The 10,203-nt window shown below is 46.5% G+C and overlaps 1 long non-coding RNA gene across 1 annotated transcript in view; it reads right to left on the bottom strand.

Annotated features, from left to right (window-relative positions):
- Window positions 1–10,203, bottom strand: part of LOC135564837 (uncharacterized) — a 349,184-nt gene that overhangs the window by 314,219 nt on the left and 24,762 nt on the right. The gene's annotated exons all lie outside the window — the stretch shown is intronic.

Below are 10,203 nucleotides of genomic sequence, written 5' to 3'. Positions count from 1 at the left end.
CCTACCCTATATACAGTAGACATGCCTCCTACCCTATATACAGTAGACATGCCTCCTCCTACCCTATATACAGTAGACATGCCTCCTCCTCCTACCCTATATACAGTAGACATGCCTCCTCCTACCCTATATACAGTAGACATGCCTCCTAGCTCCTACCCTATATACAGTAGACATGCCTCCTACCCTATATACAGTAGACATGCCTCCTCCTCCTACCCTATATACAGTAGACATGCCTCCTCCTACCCTATATACAGTAGACATGTCTCCTCCTACCCTATATACAGTAGACATGCCTCCTCCTACCCTATATACAGTAGACATGCCTCCTACCCTATATACAGTAGACATGCCTGCTCCTACCCTATATACAGTAGACATGCCTCCTCCTACCCTATATACAGTAGACATGCCTCCTCCTCCTACCCTATATACAGTAGACATGCCTCCTCCTACCCTATATACAGTAGACATGCCTCCTCCTACCCTATATACAGTAGACATGCCTCCTACCCTATATACAGTAGACATGCCTCCTCCCCTATATACAGTAGACATGCCTCCTCCTACCCTATATACAGTAGACATGCCTCCTCCTACCCTATATACAGTAGACATGCCTCCTCCTACCCTATATACAGTAGACATGCCTCTTCCTACCCTATATACAGTAGACATGCCTCTTCCTACCCTATATACAGTAGACATGCCTCTCCTCCTACCCTATATACAGTAGACATGCCTCCTACCCTATATACAGTAGACATGCCTCCTCCTACCCTATATACAGTAGACATGCCTCCTCCTACCCTATATACAGTAGACATGCCTCCTCCTACCCTATATACAGTAGACATGCCTCCTACCCTATATACAGTAGACATGCCTCCTCCTACCCTATATACAGTAGACATGCCTCCTCCTACCCTATATACAGTAGACATGCCTCCTCCTCCTACCCTATATACAGTAGACATGCCTCCTCCTACCCTATATACAGTAGACATGCCTCCTACCCTATATACAGTAGACATGCCTCCTCCTACCCTATATACAGTAGACATGCCTCCCCTATCCCTACCCTATACAGTAGACATGCCTCCTCCTACCCTATATACAGTAGACATGCCTCCTCCTACCCTATCTCCTACCCTATATACAGTAGACATGCCTCCTCCTACCCTATATACAGTAGACATGCCTCCTCCTACCCTATATACAGTAGACATGCCTCCTCCTACCCTATATACAGTAGACATGCCTCCTCCTACCCTATATACAGTAGACATGCCTCCTACCCTATATACAGTAGACATGCCTCCTCCTACCCTATATACAGTAGACATGCCTCCTCCTACCCTATATACAGTAGACATGCCTCCTCCTACCCTATATACAGTAGACATGCCTCCTACCCTATATACAGTAGACATGCCTCCTACCCTATATACAGTAGACATGCCTCCTCCTACCCTATATACAGTAGACATGCCTCCTAGCCCTACCCTATATACAGTAGACATGCCTCCTACCCTATATACAGTAGACATGCCTCCTCCTACCCTATATACAGTAGACATGCCCTCCTACCCTATATACAGTAGACATGCCTCTCCTACCCTATATACAGTAGACATGCCTCCTCCTACCCTATATACAGTAGACATGCCTCCTCCTACCCTATATACAGTAGACATGCCTCCTCCTACCCTATATACAGTAGACATGCCTCCTCCTACCCTATATACAGTAGACATGACTCCTCCCTACCCTATATACAGTAGACATGCCTCCTACCCCTATATACAGTAGACATGCCTCCTCCTACCCTATATACAGTAGACATGCCTCCTCCTACCCTATATACAGTAGACATGCCTCCTCCTACCCTATATACAGTAGACATGCCTCCTCCCCTATATACAGTAGACATGCCTCCTCCTACCCCTATATACAGTAGACATGCCTCCTAGCTCCTACCCTATATACAGTAGACATGCCTCCTACCCTATATACAGTAGACATGCCTCCTCCTACCCTATATACAGTAGACATGCCTCCTACCCTATATACAGTAGACATGCCTCCTACCCTATATACAGTAGACATGCCTCCTCCTACCCTATATACAGTAGACATGCCTCCTCCTACCCTATATACAGTAGACATGCCTCCTCCTACCCTATATACAGTAGACATGCCTCCTCCTACCCTATATACAGTAGACATGCCTCCTCCTACCCTATATACAGTAGACATGCCTCCTCCTACCTATATACAGTAGACATGCCTCCTCCTACCCTATATACAGTAGACATGCCTCCTACCCTATATACAGTAGACATGCCTCCTACCCTATATACAGTAGACATGCCTCCTACCCTATATACAGTAGACATGCCTCCTCCTACCCTATATACAGTAGACATGCCTCCTCCTACCCTATATACAGTAGACATGGCTCCTCCTCCTACCCTATATACAGTAGACATGCCTCCTCCTACCCTATATACAGTAGACATGCCTCCTCCTACCCTATATACAGTAGACATGCCTCCTACCCTATATACAGTAGACATGCCTCCTCCTACCCTATATACAGTAGACATGCCTCCTACCCTATATACAGTAGACATGCCTCCTCCTACCCTATATACAGTAGACATGCCTCCTCCTACCCTATATACAGTAGACATGCCTCCTCCTACCCTATATACAGTAGACATGCCTCCTACCTATATACAGTAGACATGCCTCCTCCTACCCTATATACAGTAGACATGCCTCCTACCCTATATACAGTAGACATGCCTCCTCCTCCCCCCTATATACAGTAGACATGCCTCCTCCTACCCTATATACAGTAGACATGCCTCCTCCTACCCTATATACAGTAGACATGCCTCCTCCTACCCTATATACAGTAGACATGCCTCCTCCTACCCTATATACAGTAGACATGCCTCCTTCTCCTACCCTATATACAGTAGACATGCCTCCTCCTACCCTATATACAGTAGACATGCCTCCTCCTACCCTATATACAGTAGACATGCCTCCTCCTACCCTATATACAGTAGACATGCCTCCTACTGCCTATATACAGTAGACATGCCTCCTCCTACCCTATATACAGTAGACATGCCTCCTACCCTATATACAGTAGACATGCCTCCTCCTACCCTATATACAGTAGACATGCCTCCTCCTACCCTATATACAGTAGACATGCCTCCTCCTACCCTATATACAGTAGACATGCCTCCTACCCTATATACAGTAGACATGCCTCCTCCTACCCTATATACAGTAGACATGCCTCCTACCCTATATACAGTAGACATGCCTCCTCCTCCTACCCTATATACAGTAGACATGCCTCCTCCTACCCTATATACAGTAGACATGCCTCCTCCTACCCTATATACAGTAGACATGCCTCCTCCTACCCTATATACAGTAGACATGCCTCCTCCTACCCTATATACAGTAGACATGCCTCCTCCTACCCTATATACAGTAGACATGCCTTCTACCCTATATACAGTAGACATGACTCCTCCTACCCTATATACAGTAGACATGCCTCCTCCTACCCTATATACAGTAGACATGCCTCCTCCTACCCTATATACAGTAGACATGCCTCCTCCTACCCTATATACAGTAGACATGCCTCCTCCTACCCTATATACAGTAGACATGCCTCCTCCTACCCTATATACAGTAGACATGGCTCCTCCTACCCTATATACAGTAGACATGTCTCCTACCCTATATACAGTAGACATGCCTCCTCCTACCCTATATACAGTAGACATGCCTCCTCCTACCCTATATACAGTAGACATGACTCCTCCTACCCTATATACAGTAGACATGCCTCCTACCCTATATACAGTAGACATGCCTCCTCCTACCCTATATACAGTAGACATGCCTCCTCCTACCCTATATACAGTAGACATGGCTCCTCCTACCCTATATACAGTAGACATGTCTCCTACCCTATATACAGTAGACATGCCTCCTCCTACCCTATATACAGTAGACATGCCTCCTCCTACCCTATATACAGTAGACATGCCTCCTCCTACCCTATATACAGTAGACATGCCTCCTCCTACCCTATATACAGTAGACATGCCTCCTAGCTCCTACCCTATATACAGTAGACATGCCTCCTCCTACCCTATATACAGTAGACATGCCTCCTACTACCCTATATACAATAGACATGGCTCCTCCTACCCTATATACAGTAGACATGTCTCCTACCCTATATACAGTAGACATGCCTCCTCCTACCCTATGTACAGTAGACATGCCTCCTCCTACCCTATATACAGTAGACATGCCTCTTCCTACCCTATATACAGTAGACATGCCTCTTCCTACCCTATATACAGTAGACATGCCTCCTCCTACCCTATATACAGTAGACATGCCTCCTACCCTATATACAGTAGACATGCCTCCTCCTACCCTATATACAGTAGACATGCCTCCTACCCTATATACAGTAGACATGCCTCCTACCCTATATACAGTAGACATGCCTCCTACCCTATATACAGTAGACATGCCTCCTCCTACCCTATATACAGTAGACATGCCTCCTCCTACCCTATATACAGTAGACATGCCTCTTCCTACCCTATATACAGTAGACATGCCTCCTCCTACCCTATATACAGTAGACATGCCTCCTCCTACCCTATATACAGTAGACATGCCTCCTACCCTATATACAGTAGACATGCCTCCTCCTACCCTATATACAGTAGACATGCCTCCTCCTACCCTATATACAGTAGACATGCCTCCTCCTACCCTATATACAGTAGACATGCCTCCTCCTACCCTATATACAGTAGACATGCCTCCTCCTACCCTATATACAGTAGACATGCCTCCTCCTACCCTATATACAGTAGACATGCCTCCTCCCCTATATACAGTAGACATGCCTCCTCCTACCCTATATACAGTAGACATGCCTCCTCCTACCCTATATACAGTAGACATGCCTCCTCCTACCCTATATACAGTAGACATGCCTCCTCCTACCCTATATACAGTAGACATGCCTCCTCCTACCCTATATACAGTAGACATGCCTCCTACCCTATATACAGTAGACATGCCTCCTACCCTATATACAGTAGACATGCCTCCTACCCTATATACAGTAGACATGCCTCCTAGCTCCTACCCTATATACAGTATACATGCCTCCTAGCTTCTACCCTATATACAGTAGACATGCCTCCTCCTACCCTATATACAGTAGACATGCCTCCTCCTACCCTATATACAGTAGACATGCCTCCTAGCTCCTACCCTATATACAGTATACATGCCTCCTAGCTTCTACCCTATATACAGTAGACATGCCTCCTCCTACCCTATATACAGTAGACATGCCTCCTCCTACCCTATATACAGTAGACATGCCTCCTAGCTCCTACCCTATATACAGTAGACATGCCTCCTAGCTCCTACCCTGTATACAGTAGACATGCCTCCTACCCTATATACAGTAGACATGTCTCCTCCTACCCTATATACAGTAGACATGCCTCCTACCCTATATACAGTAGACATGCCTCCTCCTACCCTATATACAGTAGACATGCCTCCTAGCTCCTACCCTATATACAGTAGACATGCCTCCTCCTACCCTATATACAGTAGACATGCCTCCTCCTACCCTATATACAGTAGACATGACTCCTAGCTCCTACCCTATATACAGTAGACATGCCTCCTAGCTCCTACCCTATATACAGTAGACATGCCTCCTCCTCCTACCCTATATACAGTAGACATGCCTCCTACCCTATATACAGTAGACATGCCTCCTCCTACCCTATATACAGTAGACATGCCTCCTCCTACCCTATATACAGTAGACATGCCTCCTAGCTCCTACCCTATATACAGTATACATGCCTCCTAGCTTCTACCCTATATACAGTAGACATGCCTCCTCCTACCCTATATACAGTAGACATGCCTCCTAGCTCCTACCCTATATACAGTAGACATGCCTCCTAGCTCCTACCCTATATACATTAGACATGCCTCCTCCTACCCTATATACAGTAGACATGCCTCCTCCTACCCTATATACAGTAGACATGCCTCCTAGCTCCTACCCTATATACAGTAGACATGCCTCCTCCTACCCTATATACAGTAGACATGCCTCCTCCTACCCTATATACAATAGACATGCCTCCTCCTACCCTATATACAGTAGACATGACTCCTATCTCCTACCCTATATACAGTAGACATGCCTCCTAGCTCCTACCCTATATACAGTAGACATGCCTCCTAGCTCCTACCCTATATACAGTAGACATGCCTCCTAGCTCCTACCCTATATACAGTAGACATGCCTCCTAGCTCCTACCCTATATACAGTAGACATGCCTCCTCCTACCCTATATACAGTAGACATGCCTCCTACCCTATATACAGTAGACATGCCTCCTAGCTCCTACCCTATATACAGTAGACATGCCTCCTCCTCCTACCCTATATACAGTAGACATGTCTCCTCCTACCCTATATACAGTAGACGTGCCTCCTCCTACCCTATATACAGTAGACGTGCCTCCTCCTACCCTATATACAGTAGACGTGCCTCCTCCTACCCTATATACAGTAGACGTGCCTCCTCCTCCTACCCTATATACAGTAGACGTGCCTCCTAGCTCCTACCCTATATACAGTAGACATGCCTCCTAGCCCCTACCCTATATACAGTAGACATGCCTCCTCCTACCCTATATACAGTAGACATGCCTTCTACCCTATAGACAGTAGACATGCCTCCTCCTACCCTATATACAGTAGACATGCCTCCTCCTACCCTATATACAGTAGACATGCCTCCTCCTACCCTATATACAGTAGACATGCCTCCTCCTAGATATGCCTATATACAGTAGACATGCCTCCTCCTACCCTATATACAGTAGACATGCCTCCTCCTACCCTATATACAGTAGACATGCCTCCTCCTACCCTATATACAGTAGACATGCCTCCTACCCTATATACAGTAGACATGCCTCCTACCCTATATACAGTAGACATGCCTCCTCCTACCTATATACAGTAGACATGCCTCCTCCTACCCTATACAGTAGACATGCCTCCTACCCTATATACAGTAGACATGCCTCCTCCTACCCTATATACAGTAGACATGCCTCCTACCTATATACAGTGGACATGCCTCCTCCTACCCTATATACAGTAGACATGCCTCCTCCTACCCTATATACAGTAGACATGCCTCCTCCTACCCTATATACAGTAGACATGCCTCCTCCTCCTACCCTATATACAGTAGACATGCCTCCTCCTCCTACCCTATATACAGTAGACATGCCTCCTCCTCCTACCCTATATACAGTAGACATGCCTCCTCCTACCCTATATACAGTAGACATGCCTCCTCCCCCTATATACAGTAGACATGCCTCCTCCCAACTTATGCAGTGGACATGCCTCCTCCTACCCTATATACAGTAGACATGCCTCCTCCTCCTACCCTATATACAGTAGACATGCCTCCTCCTCCTACCCTATATACAGTGACATGCCTCCTCCTACCCTATATACAGTAGACATGCCTCCTCCTACCCTATATACAGTAGACATGCCTCCTCCTCCTACAGTCCTACCCTATACAGTAGACATGCCTCCTCCTACCCTATACAGTAGACATGCCTCCTCCTACCCTATATACAGTAGACATGCCTCCTCCTACCCTATATACAGTAGACATGCCTCCTCCTACCTATATACAGTAGACATGCCTCCTCCTACCCTATATACAGTAGACATGCCCTCCTCCTACCCTATATACAGTAGACATGCCTCCTCCTACCCTATATACAGTGGACATGGCTCCTCCTACCCTATATACAGTAGACATGGCTCCTCCTCCTATCCCTATATACAGTAGACATGGCTCCTCCTCCTACCCTATATACAGTAGACATGGCTCCTCCTCCTACCCTATATACAGTAGACATGGCTCCTCCTCCTACCCTATATATACAGTAGACATGGCTCCTCCTCCTACCCTATATACAGTAGACATGCCTCCTCCTGCCCTATACAGTAGACATGGCTCCTCCTCCTACCTATATACAGTAGACATGGCTCCTCCTCCTACCCTATATACAGTAGACATGGCTCCTCATCCTACCCTATATATACAGTAGACATGGCTCCTCCTCCTACCCTATATACAGTAGACATGCCTCCTCCTACCCTATATACAGTAGACATGCCTCCTCCTACCCTATATACAGTAGACATGCCTCCTCCTCCTACCCTATATACAGTAGACATGCCTCCTCCTACCCTATACAGTGGAGACATGCCTCCTCCTACCCTATATACAGTAGACATGCCTCCTCCTACCCTATATACAGCAGACATGGCTCCTCCTCTACCCTATGTACAGTAGACATGCCTCCTCCTACCCTATATACAGAGACATGCCTCCTCCTACCCTATATACAGTAGACATGCCTCCTCCTACCCTATATACAGTAGACATGCCTCCTCCTACCCTATACAGTAGACATGCCTCCTCCTACCCTATATACAGTAGACATGTGCCTCCTAGCTCCTACCCTATATACAGTAGACATGCCTCCTAGCTCCTACCCTATATACAGTAGACATGCCTCCTAGCTCCTACCCTATATACAGTAGACATGCCTCCTCCTACCCCTATACAGTGGACATGCCTCCTGGCTCCTACTCCTATATACAGTGAGACTATGCCTCCTCCTACCCTATACATACAGTAGACATGCCTCCTCCTACCCTATACAGTAGACATGCCTCCTCCTACCTATATACAGTGACATGCCCCTCCTACCCTATATACAGTAGACATGCCTCCTCCTACCCTATATACAGTAGACATGCCTCCTCCTACCCTATATACAGTAGACATGCCTCCTCCTCCTACCCTATATACAGTAGACATGCCTCCTACCTATATACAGTAGATGTGCCTCCTCCTACCCTATATACAGTAGACATGCCTCCTCCTACCCTATATACAGTAGACATGCCTCCTACCCTATATACAGTAGACATGCCTCCTCCTACCCTATATACAGTAGACATGCCTCCTCCTACCCTATATACAGTAGACATGCCTCCTACCCTATATACAGTAGACATGCCTCCTCCTACCCTATATACAGTAGACATGCCTCCTCCTCCTACCCTATATACAGTAGACATGCCTCCTCCTCCTACCCTATATACAGTAGACATGCCTCCTAGCTCCTACTCATACAGTAGACATGCCTCCTCCTACCCTATATACAGTAGACATGCCTCCTCCTACCCTATATACAGTAGACATGCCTCCTCCTCCTACCCTATATACAGTAGACATGCCTCCTAGCTCCTACTCATACAGTAGACATGCCTCCTCCTACCCTATATACAGTAGACATGCCTCCTCCTACCCTATATACAGTAGACATGCCTCCTAGCTCCTACCCTATATACAGTAGACATGCCTCCTACCCTATATACAGTAGACATGCCTCCTAGCTCCTACTCATACAGTAGACATGCCTCCTCCCACTATATACAGTAGACATGCCTCCTCCTACCCTATATACAGTGACATGCCTCCTCCTCCTACCCTATATACAGTAGACATGCCTCCTAGCTCCTACTCATAGGCAGCAGACATGCCTCCTCCTACCTATATACAGTAGACATGCCCCTCCTACCCTATATACAGAGACATGCCTCCTCCTACCCTATATACAGTAGACATGCCTCCTCCTACCCTATATACAGTAGACATGCCTCCTCCTACCCTATATACAGTAGACATGCCTCCTCCTACCCTATATACAGTAGACATGCCTCCTCCTACCCTATATACAGTAGACATGCCTCCTCCTACCCTATATACAGTAGACATGCCTCCTCCTACCCTATATACAGTAGACATGCCTCCTCCTACCCTATATACAGTAGACATGCCTCCTCCTCCTACTCATACAGACAGCCTAATTGCATAGTTCTCATTTTGCGGCCTTAAATTAAAGTATAAAAAGTGCATTTATTTGGGATCGTTTTCCACCATTGATCAATATAAAAACTGTCACGAGGCGCTTTGCATCTCCTCAG

The sequence above is a fragment of the Oncorhynchus nerka genome, linkage group LG26, assembly GCF_034236695.1.
Source record: "Oncorhynchus nerka isolate Pitt River linkage group LG26, Oner_Uvic_2.0, whole genome shotgun sequence".
NCBI classification, from domain to species: domain Eukaryota; kingdom Metazoa; phylum Chordata; class Actinopteri; order Salmoniformes; family Salmonidae; genus Oncorhynchus; species Oncorhynchus nerka.
This window is presented reverse-complemented; position numbering and strand designations above follow the sequence as displayed.